Raw genomic sequence first — 27475 nt, 5'->3', positions numbered from 1 at the left:
ATATATTCTCTCTGCATAACCCAAATCTGCTCTGGAGGGTCAGGAGAACCCTTGGACAGGGAAGGAGAGGGAGATAATTCCATCTGGAAAGTGGAAATGTTTGCCCTGGCAGAATGATCAGAAGAGGGTGATACTGAATTCCTCCTAATACGTCATAAGGTCCAACTTTTGGAGACCCAAAACTGGGGCAAGAGTCTTCTGGGACATGCTCCTAGGCAAGTCACGTGACCCATGCCTCACTCTCACCCCCCCAAAAAACCCCCACTTTTTTGAGAGGGGAGGAGAGTGCAGCGAGAGAGATCGTGGCACCCAAAATTGTCGCCACGATCTCATGTCCAAAAATGGGATGTCCCTTTTTTCCAGGGCACTTAGAGGTAATGTGTTGGGAAACTGTGTACGTGCAGCTACTCACACAGAATCAATTAAAGTTTGGCAGCCAGCCAGAAGGCAATCTGAAGGAGTGAGTCTGCCTGGTGATAACAGAGACATGGAGACAGCTCCCTGATTATCACTCTCAAGGGAGTGATAATTAATGGCCTATTAACTGTTAGTTCAGCGCTGGGAGTTCAGTGGTTCAGTGTGTCAATGTAGGAGTTGTGAGTCGTGTCAGAGAGAGCTAGCATAAGATCTGTGTTCTTTTCCTGTAAATAGTCCACTGTTTATAATAAACACCTAACTACAAGTTCCTGGTTCCTGCTTCATCTATCCTGTCTGCAGCCAAGTCGCCAATTGCTTCCGTGGATTCTGCGTGTACTCTGTGTGAGAAGGAGTAAAACAGGTGTGCCTCGAACTCAGTTGTAAATTCCAGCGTTGGGCTGTTGTAAATTCCAGCGTTGGGTTCGGCTGCAGGGGAGCCAGGTCAACAAGATAAGGAAGTAGAAAGAGTCTCTAAATAAGGTTAGGTTTAGAGAGTGTAGAATGGATGATGTATTAGTACCATGTCTTATAATGATTAGATAGATTGTAAGCCAAGCCTCGAAGAGGGGCGGCAGCAATAGGGATAAATACTCTTGCCCGTCCATTGTTCGGGGCTCTTCGTACCACCCTGGGACGGGGAGCCCGCCTTTGCAAACGCGTTATAATAAAAGGGAAGTAATAGACCTTATCTCGGTGTCTCCTTGTCTCATTGTAAGTCCACGTAAGTAACTTCTCACAATTTTTGGCGCCCAACGACGTGGGGCTCTCGACGACCTGCTCGGCGGGGGCTGGGGAACGGATCAGCCGGCACTCCGACTTTCGGAGAGATCTGTTGCTCAGGGCCCGCGGTGACAGGTTCCGGGAGCTGAAACGACGGAGAACCGATTTAAGATATTCTGAAAGACTGGTGGTCTGGGACCGCCGCAGTCGGGGACTGCCTCGCCCTGCAGGGACGCCTGCCAGTTTACCAGCCACCGAGAAGGAGGCACTAGACTGAAGGGGGTGAGTATCTTGGTAATATATCCCTGGGAAGGGGAATATTGGGTGTTGTTGGTGTGTGGTCTCTGTATGAAAGAGAGGTTCCAAACGGACGCGTGAGTGTGGACCGGGGGGCCTGGGACCCCGGCGGGAGGATTAGCTTGCGGTTCCGTTCTCCCGCGAGGGAAACGGCCAGGCGATTCCGCGTGATTGTGTGAGTGAATGAGAACGAGACATAATAGAGTATGGGAAAGAATCAGAGTACATGTAAAAGGGGCCCCAGCAATGGAACAAAAGACCCCATAGATCCAAATAGTCCTTTGGGACAGGTTTTGTTGGCTTGGGGGAACCAGGCAATTAGACCCAAATAGAGTAAAAGGGATCATGGAACTACGACCACCTAAAGATAAAACTGATGTAAGAAGAATGTTAGGATTATTGGGATATTGCAGATTGTGGATAGATCAGTATTCAAAGTTGACTCAGTTTTTGAATAGGAAACTGACAGGAAAACAAGAGGAGGTGCAATGGGACGAGGAAGATAAGGCCAGGTGGGAAGAAATTAAGAAAACTTTAATAACTAGTCCGGCTCTGGCCCTGCCAAATCTACAGCAGCCGTTCCACTTGTATGTGACAGTGGCTGCTCAGACGGCAGTAGGAGTCCTGGCTCAGAAAAGAGGGGGGCGATATCAGCCAGTAGCTTATCTAAGCGCAACCTTAGAACCAGTGGTTAGAGGATGGCCGGCGTGCATTCAAGCGGTGGCTGCAGCGGCCGAATTAGTATTGGAAAGCAGGAAATTGACCTTTGGGGGAGCACTGATAGTGCACAGCCCTCATCAGATAGGCGCAGTACTGACAGGTGCTGCACCCACCTGGATGACGGACAGGCGCCTAGTGCAATATGAAGGGATACTCAGAACTGGAAATGATATAACCATAGGGACAGATAGAAATTTGAATCCAGCGGAATTCCTAAGAGGGGAGCGGCAAGAATGGGAACTAGAGGAGCATGATTGCCTTAAAGATATAGAATTAATGGCCAAAGTTAGGGAAGATCTAAGCGAGGTACCTCTAACGGAAGGGGAAAGATGGTTCGTAGATGGATCTAGTCATGTGAGGGAAGGAAAAAGAAGGTCGGGATACGCAGTGGTCAAGGAAGACGGGGAGACGATAGAGAGTGGGGCCCTCCCTAGCACGTGGTCAGCCCAGAAATGTGAAGTAATGGCGCTAACCCGAGCCCTGGAATTGGCAACCGGGTTAGATGTGACAATCTGGACTGACTCAAGATATGCATGGGGAGCGGTGCATACTTTCGGTCGGACCTGGAGAGAAAGGGGCTTCATAAAGGCGGAGGGGGAACCAAGGAAGGAAATATTTAAACAATGTGTCCTGCAAGTACCTGTGATTGACCCGCAGGATGTAAAAGATTTAGTGTTCACTCAAAAGGAGAAAGAATAGATGGAAAAGGAGGGATGGGAAAGAAAAGGAGAAAGTTGGGAGACTCCGGAAAAGCAAATGGTCCTTCCAAAATCAACTATGTTAAATATATTGGAGAAAATACATGAAGGAAGTCATTTAGGCACGGAGGGAATGGTGAATTTGGTGAAGTCAGTGTATTGGAGTAGAGACATGTGGCCGATGGCGCATGCCATCGCATGGAAGTGTCTGATATGTCAAAAGGTTAACAAAGCCCGGGCAAGGAAAACTGAAAGGGGTGGGCGGCCTCTAGCGGTATGGCCCTTCCAGAGAGTACAGGTAGATTTTACCGAACTGCCAGAAAGAGGGGGGCAGAAGTCGGTATGGAATAATAGAAGTCATAGACTCTGATAGGGGAACTCATTTCACCCAAAAAGCAATGCAGGAGGTAATGAGAGCTGTGGGGATCATGTGGAGTTTCCACACGTCCTGGCACCCTGAGAGCAGCGGAAAGGTGGAACGGGCGAATGGGGAAATAAAAAACATTTGACTAAGTTATATCTTGAAAATGGGCTGCCTTGGACGAAAAATCTCCCTTTGGCACTATTAAGGATGAGGGTGGCTCCCCGGAAAGACACCGATCTGTCCCCTTTTGAGATGATGATGGGTCACCCATATCTGGCAGTGTTAGGAAACCCTCAAATCGAGTTCAGGGATCAGTTTATCAGGAAATATTTGCAGTCACTGTCCCAGTCTCTGTTATCTTTCCACAGACAAGGCATACTAGCACAGCAGCCCCCGCTCCTGGAGCAACAGCACACCTTTCAGCCCGGAGACCTGGTCCTGATAAAGGCTTGGCGGACGGAGAAACTCAGCCCGAGTTGGGAAGGCCCATACCAGGTCCTGCTCACAACCGAATCAGCAGTACGGACCAGAGAGCATGGATGGACCCATTACCACCGGGTGAAAAGAGCTCCACCTGAAAATTGGACAGCAGTGACTAGTCCAAATAATCCGCTGAAAGTTACGCTTACCAAATCAGGAACCGGGATCCAGAAGGGCGCACCTAGACTGTGATGTGTTTGTTTTGTACCTGTGTGTGTTTTTTCGAGTGCTGTTGCTGTCAACATTGCGAAGGGTGTGTGCAGTGTGTGCATTGTATTTTTTTTTTAAATTCTTTTTATTAAGTTTCGTTTGATGCATACACATGACAAAATGAATAGATGTGAAAGAAAAAGAAAAAAGAGTAAAAAGTAAAAAAGAGAGAAAAAATAGAGAAAAAACAAGACAACATAGCACATTACATTTACAGTTCAACTTCCATCCCTCTTGATTCCGGATTCCTAATTTTTACAAAATTCCATTTTTACAGCTGTTGTAGTTTAATAACTTGAAACATCGAAAGTTTTATAATAAACCTACTATAGTTGGTATGTTTTCATAATTTCTTTCTATGTATGTCATGAATTTAGCCCAATCGTCCCTTAACTTTGTATTTTTTTGGTTTCTGATTTTCTGCGTCATGTTTGCCAATTCAAAGAAGTCATATAGTTTATTTTGCCATTCCATCATCGTTGGGGTGCTCGTGCCTTTCCATTTTTGAGCAATTAGCAATCTGGCCGCTGCTGTTGAGTACTGGAACAAAACTACGTCTTCTTTCCTTATCTCCTCTCCTATGATGCCTAATAGGAAGGCCTCTGGTCTTTTTGGGAAAGTGTATTTTAATATTTTTTTTAACTCGTTGTATATAGTATCCCAGAATTTTTTAATTTCCTCGCAGGCCCACCACATATGCATGAAATTACCCTCCTTTACTTTACACCTCCAGCAGACCCCGCTACCGATCTTGTATATCCTGTTCAGTTTTTCTGGTGTTAAATACCATCTGTGGATCATCTTTTCTATATTTTCCCTGATTGCGGCACACGCCGTGAATTTTATTCCCTTCTCCCACAGTTTTGACCACTGCTCGTAGGCTATGCTATGTCCTATATCTATTGCCCATTTGACCATGACTTCTTTGATCTCCTCATCTTTTGTGTCCCACTCCAATAATATGTTGTACATTTTAGATAATAATTTAGAATCACCTTCAATTATTTCAATCTGGAATTTCGATTTTTTTTCATTCATTCCAATTTTTTTATCTTCCGCCCATAGGGCATTGATTTGATGGTATTGTAGCCAAACTGTCAGTTTTCCCTTCAGTTCCTCGTACGGTCTTAATTTCCACGTGTCTTCCGATCTTACCAATAGGTCCTCATATGTTAAATTCTCTACTCCCATATTTATATTTATAGTTGTTATAATATTGATTGGGGACAGCCACCAGGGGGTTCGCCATTCCAGTAGTTTTTTATTCCTTTCCCAGGCTTCATACAAGGGGCCTCTAATGATGTGACTCGAAAATCCCCTATGCACCTTCCCCTTGCTCTGCCATAGATAGGCATGCCAGCCATATCTATTATCCGCCCCTTCCAGGTCCAATAAGTCGCTATTTTTTAGCGTGATCCAATCTTTGACCCAGCATAAACATGCGGCCTCATGGTACAACTTTAAGTTCGGAACAGCGAAGCCCCCTCTTTCCTTCCGGTCCGTAAGAATTTTAAATCTAATCCTTGGTCTTCTGCCCTGCCAGATGAATCTGGAGAGCGTCCGTTGCCAATCTTTAAACAGTTTAGACCCCCTAATTATTGGGATGTTTTGGAAAAGGAACAACATCTTAGGAAGCACGACCATCTTTATCGCCTCCATCCTACCCAGCCACGATAAATTGACTCTATTCCAGACATCGAAGTCTCTTTTGATCTCTTTCCAAACTACCGAGTAATTATCTTCAATTAGGTTTATATTTTTTGATGTGAGCCAGATTCCTAAATATTTTATTTTTTTTGCAATTTTTATTCCGTGTTTTCTTTCTAGTTCTTCTTTTTCTTCACTTTTCAGATTTTTTGTCAGCATTTTTGTCTTCAATTTGTTTAGTTTAAAGCCGGATAACTTGCCGTATTCTTCCAGGATCTCTAACGCTTTGCCAATACTCTCTTGAGGTTCTTCCAAGGATAATATCAGGTCATCTGCGTAGGCCTTTAGCTTAAATTCCTTCGGTCCTATTCTAATTCCTCGTATCTCAGATGAGGTTCTAATTTTATTCGCCAATATTTCTAAGACCATAATGAATAGAAGCGGGGAGAGAGGGCAACCCTGTCTTGTTCCCTTTTCTATCTTGAATTGGTTTGTCAGGTTATTATTTATTATCAGTTTAGCCGATTGAGTAGAGTATATAGCTTGTATTCCTTTCAGGAAGTCGCCCTCTATCCCCGCCCTCTCCAAACATTTTATCATAAACGTCCATGATACATTGTCGAACGCCTTTTCAGCATCCACAAACATCAGTACTGCCGGTACATTGTTATTAACCTCCAGATACTCAATTACATTTATGACATGTCTAACATTGTCTTTCAGGAACCTGTTCGGCAGAAACCCGGCCTGATCCTTATGAATTAAATCCGTTAGATGTTGTTTCAATCTGTTTGCCATTATATCAGCAAATATTTTATAATCATTATTTAGTAAGGATATTGGCCTATAATTTTTAATATTTAATTTGTCAGTGTCCGATTTTGGAATTAAGGTTATGAATGCCTCCCGCCATGACCCCGGTATTTTCCCATCCTTTAAAATGTTATTCATTACCTCACAGAGGATTGGCGCAAGTTGGCTTCCTAGGACTTTATAGTATTTTGCCGATAGGCCATCCGGGCCCGGAGTCTTCCCCAATTTCATTCTTTTGATTGCATTCTGAGTCTCCTCTATATTTATGGGTTTGTTTAATTGTATTTTCTCTTCAGCCGTTAACGTCTTCCCTTTACAGTTCTCTAGATATTTTTCTATTAGTATTGTATCCTCCTCTCCTTTTTTATATAACCCTTCGTAGAACTCCAGAAAGATTTTTTGTATCTTTTTTGGGTCTTCTATTGTTTCTTCTTCTACTTTTATTTTGTTTATCACACTTTGTTTTTGTCTTTTCCTCAGTTGCCAAGCTAATAGTTTTCCAGTTTTGTTGGCTGATTCAAAATATCTTTGCCTCATTAACCTGATTTTCCATTCAATTTCTTGATTCATTAGCATCGAATATTGTGTCTGTAATATTTTAATTACTTGCATACTTTGCATGTCTTTTGGGTTCTCTGTCAGTTTTTTCTCTGACTGCCTTATCTGACTTAGGATCTCTTCTTTCTTTTGTTGCCTTAGTTTCTTTTTGTAACTGTTCTGCTGAATGAAGAAGCCTCTCAGCACCGCCTTGCTGGCGTCCCAGGTTATTTCTGAACTAACTCCTGTGTTAAGATTCAATTCGAAGTAGTCTTTTAAGGTGACTTTAGCTTTCTCAATGACTTCCTCGTCCTCTAAAAGTTGTTCATTTAGTCTCCATCTAAAACCTCCTTGTAGTTCACTTTTTATTTCCAGTGTCACTGAGTTGTGGTCTGAAAGAGTTCTCGGATGGATTTCACATTTCGTAGCTCTTAAGGAGAGTTCTCTTGACGTCCAAATTTGGTCTATTCTACCCCAACTCTTATGTACTTCTGAAAAGAAGGTAAACTGCTTTTCTATTGGATGTTTATGTCTCCAGATGTCTATTAAATCCATATTTTCTTCCAAATCTTGGAAAGACTTTGGCAGCTTCCCTTGGTTCTTTTTCCCCTTTTCTGTTTGTCTGTCAATTTCTGGGATTGGCACAGCATTGAAATCTCCAAGCAGTATCGTCCTGTTGTTTTCTAATTCTATTAAAACTTGTTCTAGTTTCTTAAAGAACTCTGGTTTGTTTGAGTTTGGGGCATATATGTTTACCACATTAATTTTTTCCCCCTGGAAGCTGATTTGTACCCCCAATATCCTTCCTTCTTCGTCTTTATAAATCAGTTTAGGTTCCCATTTTTCTTTAACATATGTTACCACTCCTTTTTTTTTCTCTGCCGTGGAACTTATAAATTCCATTCCTAAATTCCTATTTGTTAATACCCGATTATGTTTTTTGGCTACGTGAGTCTCTTGTATACAGATTATATCCAATTTTTTCTTTTTCAAAACATTTACAACTTTATTCCTTTTCACTTTATCGTTCACACCGTTTACATTCCATGTTAGGATTTTTAAATTCATTCTTATTTACTTACTTATAAAACAGTAGTTTGCGGATTTAAGTTTCTGCTGGTTTAGATTCGAGTGGTTTTACTTTCTGCATTGTACTGAAAGGTGCAGCATCATCTTTATAGAGGACGTTATACTCCAATATTGTGAAGTGAAATTAGGAGGGGAGGTAACGTGCCAATTAGCAGAAACCCCAACGGTGAGGCAAGCTTTAATCTATTTGAACCCCACACATGAAAGGTAACTGGCAAGTATTAGGAATAGTATTAATAGGATGGGCCACTTCATGGGCAACCCAATCGGAACCCCAGTGCACCGAATGCATCCAGACAACCCGAACAGGCAATAGAATCACACAGACCCTAATGTATTATAATATAGCCCCAGAATGTGTTCAACAGTTAGATCCTTGTGTTCACAACCAAACTCAATATTATAGATGTAAGGTAAAAGGAAATAAGACGGAATGCTATGAACCCCTGGCGGTGGGACCCATAACTTCCAGTATATATGTTTACGGATATAAGGGCGGAACCGCTAATCAAGCTGGTGAGGGGAGAAGTATGTGTTCCTTGGCCCAAAACCGACAGGGTTATATAGCACATAATACAACAAGGGGAGAGGGCAGGATTATGGTCTGTTTTGATGCTTGTATCGCAATAGATAAAGGACAGGGCCCAAATGGAGGGGCAGGGGTCTGGTGTGGAAATCGTGGATGGGAACAATCATATTTACAGGAAAGAAAGTACCTTTTCCAGAGAATAAAAGGAAGCAACGTGGGGGCTGGGGCCGGGGTATATAATTATTGGTACACAGAGGGAGTTAATAAGCAGCCCACCTATAGAGGCCCTAAGGGAATAAATCTCACTAGGGGAGCTGCCTCCACCGACTGCTCCACAGGAAAATGCAACCCAGTATGTCTATGGGCGAGCGAGAGACCTTCTACTTCGCCTAAATTTGTGCACATAGGTATAGGCATTGATAGAACTGGAAAAGATCCCTATGGATATCTCATCATACAAATACACACAACTAAGGTAACGAGACAACCCATATCAGTATTCGAAGATTTTGAGGAAGAAGTACAGCATTTAAATACCCTTCCCCTACCCCCTAAAGCCCATAATATGTTCCTGAGTTTAGCTGAGACTATAGCCAAGGAATTAACGGTGAAAAATTGTTTTGTATGTGGAGGAACAAATATGGGGGATCAGTGGCCATGGGTGGCTCATGAAGTAAACTATACGGAGGTATATAAAACACAAAACAATTACACTTATAAGCATTTGGGTAACGAGGTATGGCAAATCTCTAATCACCTAGTTGGGACAGAATGCTTCACCAGGAACACCAGCCGAATAAATGGAACGCATGTGGGGACACTCCCTTGTATAGGACAATGGGAGGACAAACAGTGGTGGAGTCAAGGGGATAATAATAAAACTTGGCCCTCTCCCCTCGGAAATATTACCAATATGAGCTTTCTCCTAGATCCGGAGAACAGAATGCTAGAATGGACAACCCCCGATGGGTTTTACTGGGCTTGTGAGAGCTATGCTTACAATAGGTTACCTTTAAATTGGGTCGGCTCATGTGTATTGGCAACCTTAAGGATATGTTTGGTTCATGGTTCCCTAAATTACCTGGTCTGCAGGCCATAGTGGCCCTAATTGGGTTAATTGCGGCAGGATGCGTTTTAATTCCATGCATTTTGCCAATCTTCGTTAGAACTATCAATAATTCTTTGTCCCTCCTAGCAGAACGGAAGGTATCCACATATTTTATGAAGATGCAATATGCCTCAGTACCCACATCAGATGAGGAAGCAGAAATAGCAGCCCAAGAATTATTATGTGAGTTCGAGACAAGATACAAAAAGAGGGGGGATTGTGAGAAGGAGTAAAACAGGTGTGCCTCGAACTCAGTTGTAAATTCCAGCGTTGGGCTGTTGTAAATTCCAGCGTTGGGTTCGGCTGCAGGGGAGCCAGGTCAACAAGATAAGGAAGTAGAAAGAGTCTCTAAATAAGGTTAGGTTTAGAGAGTGTAGAATGGATGATGTATTAGTACCATGTCTTATAATGATTAGATAGATTGTAAGCCAAGCCTCGAAGAGGGGCGGCAGCAATAGGGATAAATACTCTTGCCCGTCCATTGTTCGGGGCTCTTCGTACCACCCTGGGACGGGGAGCCCGCCTTTGCAAACGCGTTATAATAAAAGGGAAGTAATAGACCTTATCTCGGTGTCTCCTTGTCTCATTGTAAGTCCACGTAAGTAACTTCTCACATCTGCTAGGTCTGGCTAAGATCCTGCAACTAGTCGGAAAGTTGCGAAACACCAATAGGTTTTGCCAATAATATGATCTGTGAATATGTACTGGAGAACCCAGCTTTTTGCTCCCTACTGTCATCACAATCTTTTGGTCTCCTTCCTGGGAAGTCACATGAATGGCCTTAGCCTATCAGAGAGCCTATCAGTGAGTGTGATGATTGCACAATACTTCGTAAAATCAATGCTGGCTCCATTCTGAATAGGTGAACACTTTGACACCCCCGTCTCCGGGAGCAATCCCCTTCCATAGCCAAAAAAAAAGTGCTTTTTTCCACTGCCAAAAAAGTTTTCACAAAAGTGCTGCCCCTCCCCCCTGCTCCTTTCCCTTTTGGCTCAGATCTTTTCCTTCTAACCTACCACTTGGGAATGGCAGAGAGGCTGCGCTCTCGAAATTGCCAGGAGAAGCTAACAGCCTCTCTCATTTATATCCAATTCAGCAGGGCTTGAAATCTCTTCTGCGAAATTGACTAGGAACAAAACTGAAACTGACAAGTCGATTGTCAAAGCAAAACACCATGTCTGAAGGGGAAAGTTTTTAAACTCCCTTCTGTTTTAATCATCCTCGGGTGCATAGATCTTTCGCTGTGTCCATTCGCAGGCATTTATAAAGTGCTTATTACTGTAGCATCTTAACGCTGATTAGGTTCCAGCCAGGACAGGGCATTTATTTTGTTTTCAATATGATTGTTAAACTGTCAACATGGCTATAATAGCTCCTGGTGGAGGCAGAGAGCCAGGTCTGGGCTTCCTGAGTTATGCCGATGCTGATTCAGACACACTTCATTGATTTTGGGGAAGGCACTCCAGACTGACAATGATAATGGAAGAGCACGCAATCTGGCCGGGACTTCAAATGCCTATGGTTCTGCAGTCAATGTTTCTCTACAAAGCACTATATAGAGATTTAGAAGTTTTCAGTGTCTGTTAGGTTCTCCCAAAGTAAAGAGCTGGGACAAAGTAAGTGGGCATGAGTGCAAGGAGGCTGATTAAGCCATAGTCTCCAACAGAGAAGGTGGCGCTGTGGTCTAAACCACCGAGCCTCTTGGGCTTGCTGATCGGAAGGTCAGTGGTTCGAATCCGTGTGACGCAGTGAGCTCCCGCTGCTCTGTCCCTGCTCCTGCCAACCTAGCAGTTCAAAAGCACACCAGTGCAAGTAGATAAATAGGTACCACTGCAGCGAGAAGGTAAACGGTGTTTCCATGCACTCTGGTTTCCGTCACAGTGTCCCATTGTGCCAGAAGCTACTGTTAGTTCCATCATGAGATGTCCGCCAGCTTCTAATCAGAGATACCAGCAGCCTTCAAGCAAGCAAACTTGCCTTATTATTGCTCCATAGCATCCCACTGCCAGAGGATTGCCTCATTCCATTCACCAGTTTGCCTCCTCCAAGTGAAAGAAACCTGGGCAGTAATGAAGTCACATCCATTGCCAGGTGTGTCCTGCTGGAAATAGAAAAGAGCTTTTCCTTTGGCCTGCCTTTATATCCACTCAGTTGCCAAGTGCTTTTGTGACATCACAAGAAACCCACAGCCAATGGCAACAGCTGGGGAGGCATCATCTTCATTCCTTTGAGCTTCACAGCGGCGGGTGGACCTATCAGTGATTTTGTGCTTATTTATTCAGGATGCAGGTGGTGCTGTGGTCTAAACCACTGAGCCTCTTGGGCTTGCCAATCAGAAGGTCGGCAGTTTGAATCCCCGCGATGGAGTGAGCTCCCATTGCTCTGTCCCAGCTCCTGCCAACCTAGCAGTTTGAAAGCACACCAGTGTGAGCAGATAAATAGGTACTGCTGCGGTGGGAAGGTAAACTGCGTTTTTGTGCACTCTGGTTTCCATCACGGTGTCCCGTTGTACCAGAAGCTGTTTAGTCCTGCTGGCTACATGACCCAGAAAGCTGTCTGCAGACAAACGCCGGCTCCTTTGGCCTGAAAGCAAGATGAGCACCGCAATCCCATAGTCACCTTTGACTGGACTTAACCATCCAGGGGTCCTTTACCTTGACCTTTTTACCCTCCAACATTTCTCCAATGAAAGTCGGGACATCCTATTCTACATCAGGAAGCTTCTCCAACATTTGGTCTCCCACAGAGGGTGGCCACAAGAGAACTGACCTTTTCTGTGGTTGTTCCCTGTTTGTGAAGTGCTCTCATCTGCCACCATCATTGCATGTCTTTAGGCTCCAGCATTACTTTTTCTGGGGGTACGAAGGGGATGCATACCCCTAAATCTAGGTTTGGCCTCATTGAGGGGCCTCATTTCAATGTGAGTAGGAGAATGAGAGTACCCTTAAACATTTTTTAGGGGGAGAAAGCACTAGGCACCAGGCAAAAGCATTCCTCTTTACCCAGGCCTATGGCCCTTAAATAATCTGTGGCCTGTTAAAGCTGTGGGATGGGGGGGGGGACTGTTATTGTGATTATATTATGACTATGGTGTCTGCCATTTTGCTTTTTATTATGTTTTTATCATTGATGCTCCATAAAATATGTTCTTAATGCTCTACACCACCCTGGGATCTTTTGATAAAGGACAGTAAATAAATTATTATTATTATTATTATTATTATTATTATTATTATTATTATTATTATATGCTAACACAGCCATTGTTCAAAACCCACACTTCCTTTGACTTTGCAATCCACTTCTCCACTCAGGCAATGTGTACAAAAATGCATACACTAGGGGAAAGTGCGCGCAAATATTAGTGTGCCTTTATTAGTGGAAATAACATTAAAAAGGGCATTATAGTAGGGGAAATTGCTTGCAAAATGTGTATATCAGGCAAAGGTGCATACGAAATGTGTATATTAGGAGAGGTTCTTCCTAACCTGCTGCTGAACGGTTCACGAGGCCTTTAAAAATAATCATAATCATCAACTGATGTGGGAATGTAGAGAACACAGCTGGAAAAATGAGAGGAATCAAAATGGACAGATTTGCCCATTCCTAATGAGGACACAGGTTGATATAAACTAGGAGGTTAATATAGCAAGCTAACAGCCAGCTCTGTATTTGTGATTGAAGCCACCTGTGTTCCAGAAATGCATGTTGACCGAGCGCCCCTCCAGACTGGTGTTTTATTGCAGATGGGTCCTGCAATGTGTTCTTGACACAATGCATTCGTGGTGGCTGTATCCTGCTTTATTAGTTGTTCTGCAAGGTTTCCCCAGTGCTACCACATTATGGCTTTCTTGCAGGGCTATAGTGCAACAACGGTGGGACGACCTGTACAAACCCCAGAACATTAATTGCACAAAAACCTATGAGAATTTTAGCAGGAAGTTATGGGTTTTTAGGTTCCAAATGTTTTAAAAGTGGAATCGTGACAGCCCCAATAGCACCATAAACACTAGTAATCATGAATGCACAATACAGAGAATATCCCATCACCTGTCTGCCTCCCCCCTCAACCCTGTCTGAGTGTCTTTTGCAACTTCCCAGTTCACCCACTTCTGAGGTTCCCACAAGTCCTTGACTTGAAGTATTTTTTTTCCTTTTCCGATGAGTTTGGATATTGTTTTATTGATGTTTGTGTATAGTTTATGGTGTTGTTTGTTTTGTCTTGTACCCCACGCTGGCCTGATCGGTGCTTATGAAGGGCAAGCAATAAATCATTTTAATGAAGTAAATGAATAAAACACCTTGGGAATTCAAAGGATGCCGAAACCTTGCAAAAATTGTGTTTGGCACATTCATATCTTTGCACCGCTGCCAAACCGTGTTTTGTTGTGTCCCTGTGCTTAACGGTTCAGCTGAAGCGTGGCCCATGCAGAAAAGTGCCCCTTCTTTGTGCGCGAAGTGTGGGGCAACCTGGGCATTGTGCAGTTTGTTCCTGTGGCGCTGTGCACCATACTTGCCTCTGCCGCAGGACCCTCCATGCTGCAGAAAATTAGCCTGCAGAGGAATGAAAGGTTTGAGCTGAGTCATAGAATCATAGAGTTGGAAGAGACCACAAGGGCCATCGAGTCCAACCCTCTGCTAAGCAGGAAACACCATCAGAGCACTCCTGACATATGGTTGTCAAGCCTCTGCTTAAAGACCTCCAAAGAAGGAGACTCCACCACACTCCTTGGCAGCAAATTCCACTGTCGAACAGCTCTTACTGTCAGGAAGTTCTTCCTAATGTTTAGGTGGAATCTTCTTTCTTGTAGTTTGGATCCATTGCTCCGTGTCCGCTTCTCTGGAGCAGCAGAAAACAACCTTTCTCCCTCCTCTATGTGACATCCTTTTATATATTTGAACATGGCTATCATATCACCCCTTAACCTCCTCTTCTCCAGGCTAAACATGCCCAGCTCCCTTAGCTGTTCCTCATAAGGCATCGTTTCCAGGCCTTTGACCATTTTGGTTGCCCTCCTCTGGACACGTTCCAGTTTGTCAGTGTCCTTCTTGAACTGTGGTGCCCAGAACTGGACACAGTACTCCAGGTGAGGTCTGACCAGAGCCGAATACAGTGGCACTATTACTTCCCTTGATCTAGATGCTATACTCCTATTGATACAGCCCAGAATTGCATTGGATTTTTTTAGCTGCTGCGTCGTCGCAGGATTTGGACTGGAATCAGAGTGGAGTGCTGGAGCGGATCCACAGGTGGCTCAAGCCAGAAGTGGTCCTACTGTTGGACCTTTGCTGCTGGAATTGCCCTCCTCACCCCCAGGGGTGGAGGAAGGGGGTGCAGTGGGTGGGGGCCACCCCAGGTGTCACCATTACATTCAGTATCTTAGGGTCTCATCAAACCTAAATCCGGCCCTGCCTCAGCCACCTCTCTCCTGCCTGCATTCTTACTTACCATCATTCCAGGGGGTAGGACTGCCTCTCATCTTCCTCGTTCTCCATTTTTGTGTTGCCCTTTGTAGAAGAAGCAGGGAGGAGGACGGGGACTACATTAGAATAAATGGGCTCTGCCTGCCACTGGCTCTCCGGCTCCACCTACTGTCAGCCCTCCTTGCCTCTTCCCTGCCGCTCCCCAAAGGCATCAGCCACCAATGACTTCGCCTCTCAACAGTGGTGCTATCAGAGGGAGGAGAGTATTAATTGAAAGAATTTAAGGAATTGTCAGGGAAATCAACAACATGGTTACAATATCGCCATTTGAATGAAATATTTAAGAAAGATAGGATATGAGGGTTTGGGGAACAAATATCACAACTGGAGAGAGACCTGTTGGAATGGAATGTAAAAGTGTTGTCTATAATATATAAAATAGTGTTGGAATGGGAGACAAAGGATGAGCAAGTAAAATCCTCAATGATACACTGGGCAATTTTGTTGTTGTTTAGTCGTTTAGTCGTGTCTGACTCTTCGTGACCCCATGGACCAGAGCACACCAGGCACTTCTGTCTTCCACTGCCTCCCGCAGTTTGGTCAAACTCATGCTGGTAGCTTCAAGAACACTGTCCAACCATCTTGTCCTCTGTTGTCCCCTTCTCCTTGTGCCCTCCATCTTTCCCAATATCAGGGTCTTTTCCAGGGAGTCTTCTCTTCTCATGAGGTGGCCAAAGTATTGAAGCCTCAACTTCAGGATTCAGTTCTTCCAGTGAGAACTCAGGGCTGATTTCCTTCAGAATGGAGAGGTTTGATTTTCTTGCAGTCCATGGGACTCTCAAGAGTTTCCTCCAGCATCATAATTCAAAAACATCAATTCTTCGGTGATCAGCCTTCTTCATGGTCTAGCTCTCACTTCCATACATCACTACTGGGAAAACCATAGCTTTTACTATACAGACCTTTGTTGGCAAGGTGATGACAAACCTAGAAAGCATCTTAAAAAGTAGAGACACTGGGCAATAGATATTGCTTATAATATAGACATGGAAGCATGGGAACAAATGTGGAATAGGGATATAAAATTCACAGCATGTTATGGTTTAAGAGAAAATTACATAAAGTGATATATTGTTGGTATCTAACACCAAGTAAACTGGCAAAAATGTATAAATCTAAATCAAACAAGTGTTGGAAATGTAAAGAGAAAGAAGGTTCTTTTTATAATATGTGGTGGTCTCGTAGTAAGGTTAAAGCTTACTAGGAAATGATGTATAATGAATTGAAAAGGATGTTCAAAATAACCTTTGTAAAAAACCCAGAAGCTTTTCATTTGGGAATTATAGGGACAGAACTACCTAAATTGTATAGTAATTTATTTATGTATGCTACTACAGCAGCAAGAATGGTACTTGCCCCAAAATGGAAAGAAGCAGAAGCCCAAGAAAAGGAAGAATGGATACAAAAACTTATGGAATATGCAGAAATGGTGAAACTTACCAGAAGAATAAGAAATCAAGTTAACATTCTTTTTATAAAAGAATGGAATAGGTTTGTTGAATATTTACAGGTAAATTGCAAACAGATAAAACATTGGCAGGATTATTGTAACAACCTGCAGCTTCATAAGAGTATATATTTAAAGTAGATAATTAAATGAGCAAATGAAATGAATTTGGATATGCAGAAGATATTAAAAAATAAATTTAAGGAGTTGCAGAAAGAGGGGGAAGGAAGTCAAGCTTTGAAAATGTTAAAATGATTGTAAAATTAATGAAATGTATAAAAAAATAATACTAAAAAACCTGGTGAACTCTAACAAAGGAAGGAAGTCAATTTGTGTTTATGTATGTAATGATATGGTTTTGTTCTGTAGATGTGTGCTTTTTCGTTTTTCTTTATTTTAGTTTTGTTTCCTTTGCTTTTTTCCCCTTTCCCTTTTCTGTTTTTTTTCTATATGTTCCGGGGATTTTTGTCTGTATAGTATTATTTTGGATTCAATGTTTGTAATTTTTGTTATGATTCTGCATTGAAAAAAAAACTTTAAAAAAACTGGTGAACTCTGTATTAAATCCAGATACATTCTCCTCCCCCTCCCCCCCACCGCCACCCCACCCCAAAGCTTCCCCCAGGCGAGAGAATGCAAAGCTGTTTGACTGCTTTTCAGAGTGTTTCAATTTGAGCAGAGAAAAGCTGGCTCTGTACGCTAGTGCAAAGCATCAGATACCGATGTTCTGTACTTCAAACAGTCGTTGAATATATTAATATCTGGAGAATATTTAGAGAATATTATATTTGCCATCAAAAGCCATAAAATGAGACCTCTGAAGAGAATTGTGGTGGGAGGGAGCAACCGATTCATTTCCGTTCTACTTCTAAGTCTATGTTTTATTGAGAGATTTGAGAGCCACCCAGCACTTGTTATTTGAGGAAAGGAGCATTGCTGGGCTGCGTAGCAGCTGGTATAGTGGATCAGAGTTATCCTCCTGACACCAGCCTCACCACAGCTTTCCTGCGCAGGTGGATGTGGGTGGCACTGTGATTCAAACCACCGAGCCTTCTGGGCTTGCCAAAAGGTTGACAGTTCGAATCTGCACAGCGGGGTGAGCGGTTGCTCTGTCCCAGCTCCTGCCAACCTAGCAATTCGAAAGCACACCAGCATGAGTAGACAAATGGGTACCACTGCGACAGGAAGGTAAATAGCGTTTCCGTGCACTCTGGCACTTGTCACGGTGTTCCATGCACCAGAAGTGGTTTAGTCGTGCTGGCCACATGACCTGGAAAGCTGTCTGTGGACAAACTTCGGCTCTCTTGGCCTGAAAGCAGAGATGAGTGCCGCAACCTATAGTCGAATTTGACTGGACTTAACCGTCCAGGGGTCCTTTACCTTTACCTGCAAAGGCTGGGTCAGGGAGGTAATGAGACTGGCATGGCCAGCCAAGCACTCTTGCCAGTTAGGGATGGGGGAATGTGGCCATTTGGGTTTCCCTCAGTTTCTCATGTTTCCTATCTTAAGTGCGGTCCTCCACATTTCCACGTCCTTTTGCATTTTACTTTTTTTAACTTCATGAAAATTCACCTGCATTTTAGTTGAATTTCCCACAGGAGGCACATTTCCACCTGCAAATTTTGCCCAACAGACACACTTTTGCAAAGCCTATTAGCATGCATTATTTTTCCTAATATAAGCATTTGTATGCTCACTTTACTCCATTGTTGGAGACTTTCCTTGGATGGAAAACTGCATTGCCACATTTGTAGACCTACCACATTTTGAAGGTTGGTTGGGTTTTTTGTTTGCGCGTTGATTCAGAAAGTGCGAATTTCACTTCACGTGCTGTTGGGCAAAGTGCAGGCTGGGTAGGTTCACCTTTAAATGTGAACTGGTTTGAACATCTCCCCCATGGAAGCCATGACCTTGCAATGCCACAGTTGGAAGTGTGGCTCTGTTGCTTTGCCCCATCACACCAGCTGTTACTGTATCTGTGCTTTTGATTTTTCATCTACCATTCCTTGTTGTCTTCTAGTGAGCTCATGAGCCTTATTCAGGCATTCAAAGCTCACAGATGCAACTGCGAATCCTGATCTTGCAAAGTTCTAAACTGTGCAAAGAACTTGTGCACATACAGAAAGGCCCCCATATTATTATTATTATTATTATTATTATTATTATTATTATTATTAATCTTTTGTGTACTGCCCTATACCTTAAGGTCTCAGGGTAGTTCACAACGCAAAATTGCAATATACAAAGCAGAAAATACATAATAAAAATAATCAAAGGTAAAGGGACCCCTGACTGTTAGGTCCAGTCGCTGACGACTCTGGGGTTGCGGCGCTCATCTCGCTTTACTGGCCGAGGGAGCCGGCGTACAGCTTCCAGGTCATGTGGCCAGCATGACTAATCCGCTTCTGGCGAAACCAGAGCAGCGCACGGAAACGCCGTTTACCTTCACGCCGGAGTGGTACCTATTTATCTACTTGCACTTTGACATGCTTTCAAACTGCTAGGTTGGCAGAAGCTGGGACTGAGCAATGGGAGCTCACCCCGTCGCAGGGATTTGAACTACCGACCTTCTGATCAGCAAGCCCTAGGCTCTGTGGTTTAGACCAATCAAAACAATCAACGACAGGAATATATACACACTAATAAACTATACACTTCCTAACAAACTTAAGAGGGTGTGTTACTGTGAAGGGGAGCAGTGAGAACAGCACTACTATTTCCCTTATGTTATTGCAAGTGATTGTATCCTGGTATCCTATGTAATTGGTGCTGGAGGAGACTCTTGAGAGTCCCATGGACTTCAAGAAGATCAAACCTATCCATTCTGAAGGAAATCAGCCCTGAGTGCTCACTGGAAGGACAGATCCTGAAGCTGAGGCTCCAATACTTTGGCCACCTCATGAGAAGAGAAGACTCCCTGGAAAAGACCCTGATGTTGGGAAAGATGGAGGGCACAAGGAGAAGGGGCAACAGAGGACGAGATGGTTGGACAGTGCTCTTGAAGCTACAAACATGAGTCTGACCAAACTGCAGGAGGCAGTGGAAGACAGGAGTGCCTGGCGTGCTCTGGTCCATGGGGTCACAAAGAGTCGGACACGACTAAACGACTAAACAACAAATCCTATGTAATGCCCATTTTCAAACGCATGGGAATGAGTAGCGCTTTTCTAATTAGGAACTTAATCAAAGGGATCTTTGCCTTTCACGAAAGCCCATATTCAAGGTGACGCCTGTCAGTTCCTCCCTATGATCTTCAACTAACTTTGAACATTTGCCAGCTCATAAATCCCCAAGAAGGCCAGTGGCTGCAGCACTGTGAGTGGGACGGAGGAACCCACAGGCCATTTAAATGGACACAATTACACATGTGCCAACTGGGTCACTTTGAAACCAACTGCACTAAGGGGGTGACCCTGTAATGGAGCTCGGATGCCAACTTGAATAAAATATTGGGGGAGCAGAAAAGCCCTGTGTCACATAACCAGTCACAAGACTTAGCACACACACACCATTTAAATGGCAATGCTCACCAACTTTTTTTGGGAGGGCTGGCCCTCTCAGATTTTTTATTGGGTGGTCAAAAGGACCTTGGCCTCTAGGAGTTGTCTCCTACGTAATGGAGAGAGGAAAGGTTTCACGCAGTCATCATTCACAGTGACCTAGACACAGCTGACCCTACCGTTAGGCAGAATGAGGCAGGAGCCTCAGGTTGCTGATGCTAGATGGAGGGGCAGACAAATCTTGCATCGGAAGGTCGGTGGTTCGAATCCGTGTGACGGAGTGAGCTCCCGTTGCTCTGTCCCAGCTCCTGCCAACCTAGCAGTTCGAAAGCACACCAGTGCAAATAGATAAATAGGTACCACTGCAGCGGGAAGGTAAACACCGTTTCCGTGCGTTCTGGTTTCCGTCACAATGTCCCATTGTGCCAGAAGCTACTGTTAGTTCCATCATGAGATGTCCACCAGCTTCTAATCACAGATACCAGCAGCCTTCAAGCAAGCAAACCTGCCTTATTATTGCTCCATAGCATCCCACTGCCAAAGGATTGCCTCATTCCATTCACCAGTTTGCCTCCTCCAAGTGAAAGAAACCTGGGCAGTGCTGAATGTCACATCCATTGCCAGGTGTGTCCTGCTGGAAATAGAAAAGAGCTTTTCCTTTGGCCTGCCTTTATATCCACTCAGTTGCCAAGTGCTTTTGTGACATCACAAGAAACCCACAGCCAATGGCAGCAGCTGGGGAGGCATCATCTTCATTGCTTTGAGCTTCACAGTGGCGGGTGGACCTATCAGTGATTGTGTGCTTGTTTATTCAGGACACGGGTAGAGCTGTTGAAGTAAGAGTCAACTGCCCATCTGATGGGATGCTGGACGTGGGGTTATGGAGCAGGCCCTCATCCAACCAAATGGAATAATAGAATTGTAGAGTTAGAAGGAGCCCTGAGCACCATCCAGGCCAACTCACTGCAATACAGGAATATGCAGCTGTCCCATACGGGGATCAAACCTGCTGGGACTACAAGTCCTACCATCCCCAATCTTGGGTTATGCTGACTGGGGACTCATAGGAGTTGGAGTCCGACAGCACCTGGAAGGCCACAGGTGAAGACCCTGTGTCCTTTACCCATCACGGTTCTGAACCAGCGGGAAAGCCTCTGATGGTGGCATCAAGAGAACTTGGCAGAAACTCTCAGCCGTGTTGTCTCTTTCCCTTCAACCCTTGCTTTTTTGTTATTTTATTCAATCCTCGCTTGCCTCCTCTCCCTCCAAGCCTCTTTTTTTTTAATCCCCTCCCTTTTTTTGTAATTTAAAACTCTGCTCCATTTGCTGCCACTGACCTTAACGGCTTAAATTAAAAAGCAATGTTCTGTGTATGTCTTGAAATCACGGCATTCAGGACCCTATGAAGCTTGACACAGGAGCGGCAGGCGGGGTGGGGGGGTGGGGGGGAAGAGAGAAGCAGGTACAATTACCAGCCCCCTCCATTTCCCCCCCCCACATCTCTTTCCGAGCGGATCTCTTCTCCTGCCTTACTATTTCCCCCCTTCCCCTCTCTCTTCTTCACTCTGCAACATTTATGTTTTTAATAACACCCGTAATGACTTTGACCTTGTGGATTTACATTGGAATTTGTAAAGAAGATGCAGCGTAGAGGCACTCGCTTTGCCATTTGTCTAAATCTTCTTCCTGGGAACGGAAGAGAGAGGGAGGAGAATTCTCTCTCTGTCATGCTGCTTGACTGGGGACCGGGACTCAGGTGTCAACTTAATTTGTGGGTGTAAAAGAGGGGAAGAGACGGAGAGATAGAAAGGGTGGTGGTGGTGGGGTTTGCAGGGTGGCAGAGAGATCAGACACACAATTCAAGGCAGCTATGGCATTGAACAGGGCTATGCGCACGCCAATAAATGGTGCCTCTGAGCCACAAACTAACAATGGCTAAGGCCAGATTCATGCAATACACTTAAATCACATCAAATGCCCCCTTAAAGCATAAAGGTAAAGGTAAAGGTAAAGGTACCCCTGCCCGTATGGGCCAGTCTTGCCAGACTCTGGGGTTGTGCGCCCATCTCACTCAAGAGGCCAGGGGCCAGCGCTGTCCGAAGACACTTCCGGGTCACGTGGCCAGCGTGACATCGCTGCTCTGGCGAGCCAGAGCTGCACACGGAAACGCCGTTTACCTTCCCGCTAGAAAGCGATCCCTATTTATCTACTTGCACCCGAGGGTGCTTTCGAACTGCTAGGTTGGCAGGCGCTGGGACCGAACAACGGGAGCGCACCCCGCCGCGGGGATTCGAACCGCCGACCTTTTGATCGGCAAGCCCTAGGCGCTGAGGCTTTAACCCACAGCGCCTCCCGCGTCCCTCCCTTAAAGCATACAGCTCCCCAAAGGAATGTTAAGGGTGCTGGGAATAGTAGCTCCGGGAGGAGGAAAGCCCAGTTCCATATCCTCCAGGTGTCCCTATTTTCCAGGGACAGTGTCCCAGAATTAGGAAATCCATCCTGGCTTCTGATTTGATCCTGTTGTTGTTTAGTCGTGTCCGACTCTTCGTGACCTCATGGACCAGAGCACGCCACGCACTCCTGTCTTCCACTGCCTCCTGCAGTTTGGTCAAACTCATGTTGGTGGCTTTGAGAACACTGTCCAACCATCTCGTCCTCTGTCGTCCCCTTCTCCTTGTGCCCTCCATCTTTCCCAACATCAGGGTCTTTTCCAGGAAGTCTACTCTTCTCATGAGGTGGCCAAAGTATTGGAGCCTCAGCGTCACAATCTGTCCTTCCAGCGAGCACCCAGCGCTGGAAGGATCTTCTTGCAGTCCATGGGACTCTCAAGAGTCTCCTCCAGCACCATAATTCAAAAGCATCAATTCTTCAGCGATCAGCCTTCTTGATGGTCCAGCTCTCACTTCCATACATCACTACTGGGAAAACCATAACTTTAACTATACGGACCTTTGTTGGCAAGGTGAAGTCTCTACTTTTTAAGATGCTGTCTAGGTTTGTCATTGCTTTTCTCCCAAGAAGCAGGCGTCTTTTAATTTTGTGGCTGCTTTCACCATCTGCAGTGATCATGGAGCCTAAGAAAGTAAAATCTCTCACTGCCTCCATTTCTTCCCCTTCTGTTTGCCAAGAGGTGATGGGACCAGTGGCCATGATCTTAGTTTTTTTGATGTTGAGCTTCAGACCATATTTTGCGCTCTCCTCTTTCACCCTCATTAAAAGGTTCTTTAATTCCTCCTCACTTTCTGCCATCAAGGTTGTGTCATCTGCATATCTGAGGTTCTTGATATTTCTTCCGGCAATCTTAATTCCGGTTAGGGATTCCAGCCTTTCGCATGATGAATTCTGCATATACGTTAAATAAGCAGGGAGACAATATACAGCCTTGTCGTACTCCTTTCCCAATTTTGAACCAATCAGTTGTTCCATATCCAGTTCTAACTGTATCTTCTTGGCTTTTCTAGCTGGGTTTTTTCCCCGTGGGCTTTTTGCAACAGAACTCTTTGCTGCCACGTTTTGAGTTGCTGGCTGGAAGGCTGCATGAACCAGATCCACGGCTCCCCATAAACACCCCTGGCTCCTGCTCCCGGGCACTTTGCAGTCTTCCCATGTCTCCTCTTCTGTTTAAAAATAAAACCCGTCGGCATCGATCAGAGGGAGAAGCGAATAAATGAAGCAGGTAACTGAGCCATGGAGAATTGCCTTGGACTTTATGGCTAAGCCTCCTCTCCAAGACTATTAAACAGATCCCCACTCCCTCCCCTGGCAGTAGTCCTATTACCTTCCCCTCGGCTCCATCAGGTACTCATCTGCCCTGCATCTTCCTGTTGTGAGGGGGAAACAGACTCCCGGTTCGGGCGCTTGTTCCTAAACAAAGAAGTGCTGGGGCTCATGAAGTCACAGGCTCCCGTGACCTGCTGCAGGCCTTTTCCACAGTCACAGATGAGCTCCAGTTAACTGTGTGGCCACTCCATGTGGATGGAAAGCTACTTTGCACATGCTCAAAGGCCCACTCATCTGTCCTTGTTATATCTTAGGTTGACCAATCACCTTTTTATAGAGACGTATCCAAAGTATCTGAAGAAGTGTGCCTGCACACGAAAGCTCATACTAATAACAAACTTAGTTGGTCTCTAGTGTGCTACTGGAAGGATTTTTTTTTATTTTGTATCCAAAGTGGTGAGGCATACATGCTGAAACTCTCCCGCCGCTTTCTCTCGCATCCAATAAATTAGAGGTATCAGTAAAAAGCAATGCCATTGTAAAACCAGCAGTAAATTAATCATTAAAACACCAGCACTAAAACATTCATATGCTAAAAATCTGAGTAAACGCAAAGGTCATTTTCTGCCACCCTGGGTGGGCCCGGCAATTTTTGATAGTGAGGAAGCAGAATTAACAGGCAGAAGATGGAAAGCTATCAGAATATGCATTTTACTGTGGTGGCGGTGGCAATATTTAGATCTTTCACCTTGGGCATCAAAAGTCGGACAGCTGAACAGCGCAGTACTGGGGTTGCCCCCCGGGAAGGCTAGTTTCATGTTGTGGCCCCACCACTACCGAAAAAAGGTCTTCCTCAAAGAGAAGAGGGGAGACCTGATTGCTCACGCTGCTATTAGCAATGGTCACCCAGTGATTTGTTGAGTCTTTTAATGGACTGTGGGTGTTGTTGTTTTTTTAAAATGGATTTAATGTCTTCTTATTTACTGGTTTTAATTGTAAACCACCCTGTGGCTTGTGCAAAGGGCAGCCCATAAGTCAGCTCCATAAATAAATGAATATTTTAAAAAGAAAGAATCTGAAATGACCACCACCCCATAATGAAAACAGAAAGGGGAGGAAGCTAACAGAGGCTCTCATTCACTCTCCTCAATACCTGGGGAGCTTCATAGGAAAAAAGTTGAACCCGCAGATATGAAGAGCTCCTGCCACTTGGGTATTTATTAATTCAGAGGCGTGATTAAAATGTTTGCTGTATATTTATAGGTCACCAAGCTTATTTGAGCCAGTAGGTACATTTGGAATTTTTAGAACGTGCTGTGGGCGCCAGTCACAAAATGGCTGCTGTGGGGTGTGGTATACATATTACAAAATGGCTGCCACATCTAAAAGAGAAGAAAAAGGGGTGGGGTGGGCAGCCCCCTGCCCCCATCGGGGGGGGGGAGGTCCTACATCAGCCACTGCCATGCTTTCTCACAGACAGAAGTTCAAGACACCTCGCCCAGGGCTGTCTTAAGCCTATGCGGCGTCAGGGTGCAAAGATCTGCTGGGCGCCCCTCCCCCTCGGTTGCCCTGAGAGCCTGGCGCCTGGGTGCCCCACTGAGCCGCTGTCAACAGAAACCGAGCAGAAAAAGCATATTGTCCTGTGCACTGTGGATTTTTGAGGATATATTTACTGATCCTTTCTCTGGGCCAGTGACCCCAACGAAGGGGTCATGTGAGAGTCAAGTTTTGGGGTCTATTTTCAGGGCCTTGGAGTGGCAAGTTTAATTGCATGTTCAGACCCAGAAACCTCCCCCCTAAATAAATTCACACATGACTCAAATTTTGGTTTTGGTTTTTGGCAGAATTTAGGCCACAACTTTATTGATTACAGAAAGTGAGTGGTTGCATAGGCTCTGGTTCGACTAGCTCCCTGCCATGCAGATAGCGCTGACCCAGGTGAACACCTGGATAAGTGGAAAGCTGGGAATGGGCTAACTCTGCCACCCCAATGTCCCCCTGGACTCAAGCACAGGCACAACCCCCTCTCAAGGGTTGACCAAACCACCGAGTCCCTGGATTCCTTTAACGGAATACCCTTCACATAGGGATGGCGAGAGCAATCTCCCACCCCATCACCTGAACCAGAGCCTATCCGCAACCTTACAAGTTGTGACGATTTGCTACGTGGCAGGCAAAACCCAAATGGCAACAGCCAATCAGCCAAGTGGGGAAAATTCCTGCCGTGCCCCTGTCCCAACGACAGAGGACACACGACAGTATAGCAAGGTCAAGCGCAAAACCCTAAAAGTAGGGAGAGGTGGGCGGGTGTTCCGAATGTACGCACTGAAAGAGGAAGCTCTGGGTCATGTTCATGGGCATAAATAGGTCCCTCAAACCGTTTGGACTGCGTCCCATTGGCCAGATTGCACCCAGCTTCGAGGGACCTACCAATCAGGTGTTGTGGCTGTCCAAACGTACCCACCCACAACACAGGGTGTCGGTTTTCCAGGTCACACCGCAATACATGCCCTCTTTAAGGGAGGACCCAATCTCTCAGTACCGTGTGAGTCTCAAATGACTACCTTTGGATCTTGGCACTAGGAGGTTTGCAACGATGAATGTAGATGGCAGTGACAGTATTATTTTAAAGCACTACTTATTGTGGTTGTGGTTTTTTTTGAAACTCACTCAAGATTCTAAAGCAGGAATACTTGCCCAGGAGGTTCTGTTCTTCAAGAGTTTTCCCAAGTTCGCACCACTAAACCTGGCTCTTTATTGCTCCCTAAAGTGAGTGTGCCTAGGACTGTAGCATGAGGCAGGGTGTTATGTACTGAAGTTCTCACCCTGGGCCAGCAGGGGGATAATGTAGATAGTTTTCACTCAGGTCCACATATGCAAATAAGGGATTGAAAGTGACGTTCAGTGATTGGATAGTTACAGAAAGTGGTTACTGTTGCGTTGTACTGGAGCTCTATATAAGCAGACTGGCTGAACCCTTCAGTTCAGTTCTGTCCTGGCCTGTGAATAAACAAGAGCTGTTTGAAGAATCGCTGTGTCGTCTGATATATTCACCCACGACTTAACACAGGGTAAAAAAAAACCTTGTGTGATCACTAAAGATGTCCACACAATTCCTTCGCTGGAACGCTGGAAGAAGAAAAGAGGGGAAGATATTTCTGCCTCTCAGGATCCGTGCTGTATGGCTGGGTCTGTGCTGTCATTGGAGGAACATCAGAAGCTGCCATATACTGACTCAGAGCACTGGTCCATCTAGTTCAGTATTGTTTACACTGTCTGGCAGTGATTCCTCAGGGTTTCAGACAGGGGTGTCTCCCAACCCTGTTTGGAAATGTCAGGAACGGAACTCGGGACCTTCTGTAGATGTTCAGCCATTGATCTACAGCCCTACAACACAACAGTTAGTAGAAGAGGTTCTGTTCTCCCTGAGTAGGTTAGACTAATTTAGCCTTTTGCTAAAAAACAAAATGTGGTTATTTCTCTGATTTGAAAACAGGTTTAATAGGGGGCACTTAGCACATTTTGGCAGGGGCAGGTAGCTTGCAGGTATTTTTCTGACTTGAGGAGGGGAAATATGGCACGCACTTTGGCCAGGATTTATGAAAAGTTATTAGACAGTGTATCCAGATTTTTTATTTTATTCTACTGTTTTGCATTGACTTCGAATCCCCACGATGGGGTGAGCTCCCATTGCT

The 27475-nt window shown here is 44.8% G+C and overlaps 1 long non-coding RNA gene across 1 annotated transcript in view; it reads right to left on the bottom strand.

Annotated features, from left to right (window-relative positions):
- LOC309363061 overlaps positions 1-27475 on the bottom strand; it is a 45853-nt gene that overhangs the window by 777 nt on the left and 17601 nt on the right. The window lies entirely within an intron of this gene.

Source organism: Podarcis melisellensis, assembly GCF_964234715.1.
Source record: "Podarcis melisellensis genome assembly, chromosome: 2".
In the NCBI taxonomy this organism is placed as follows: domain Eukaryota; kingdom Metazoa; phylum Chordata; class Lepidosauria; order Squamata; family Lacertidae; genus Podarcis; species Podarcis melisellensis.
The sequence above is the reverse complement of the archived record's forward strand: the minus strand, read 5'-3'. Positions and strand labels throughout refer to the sequence as shown.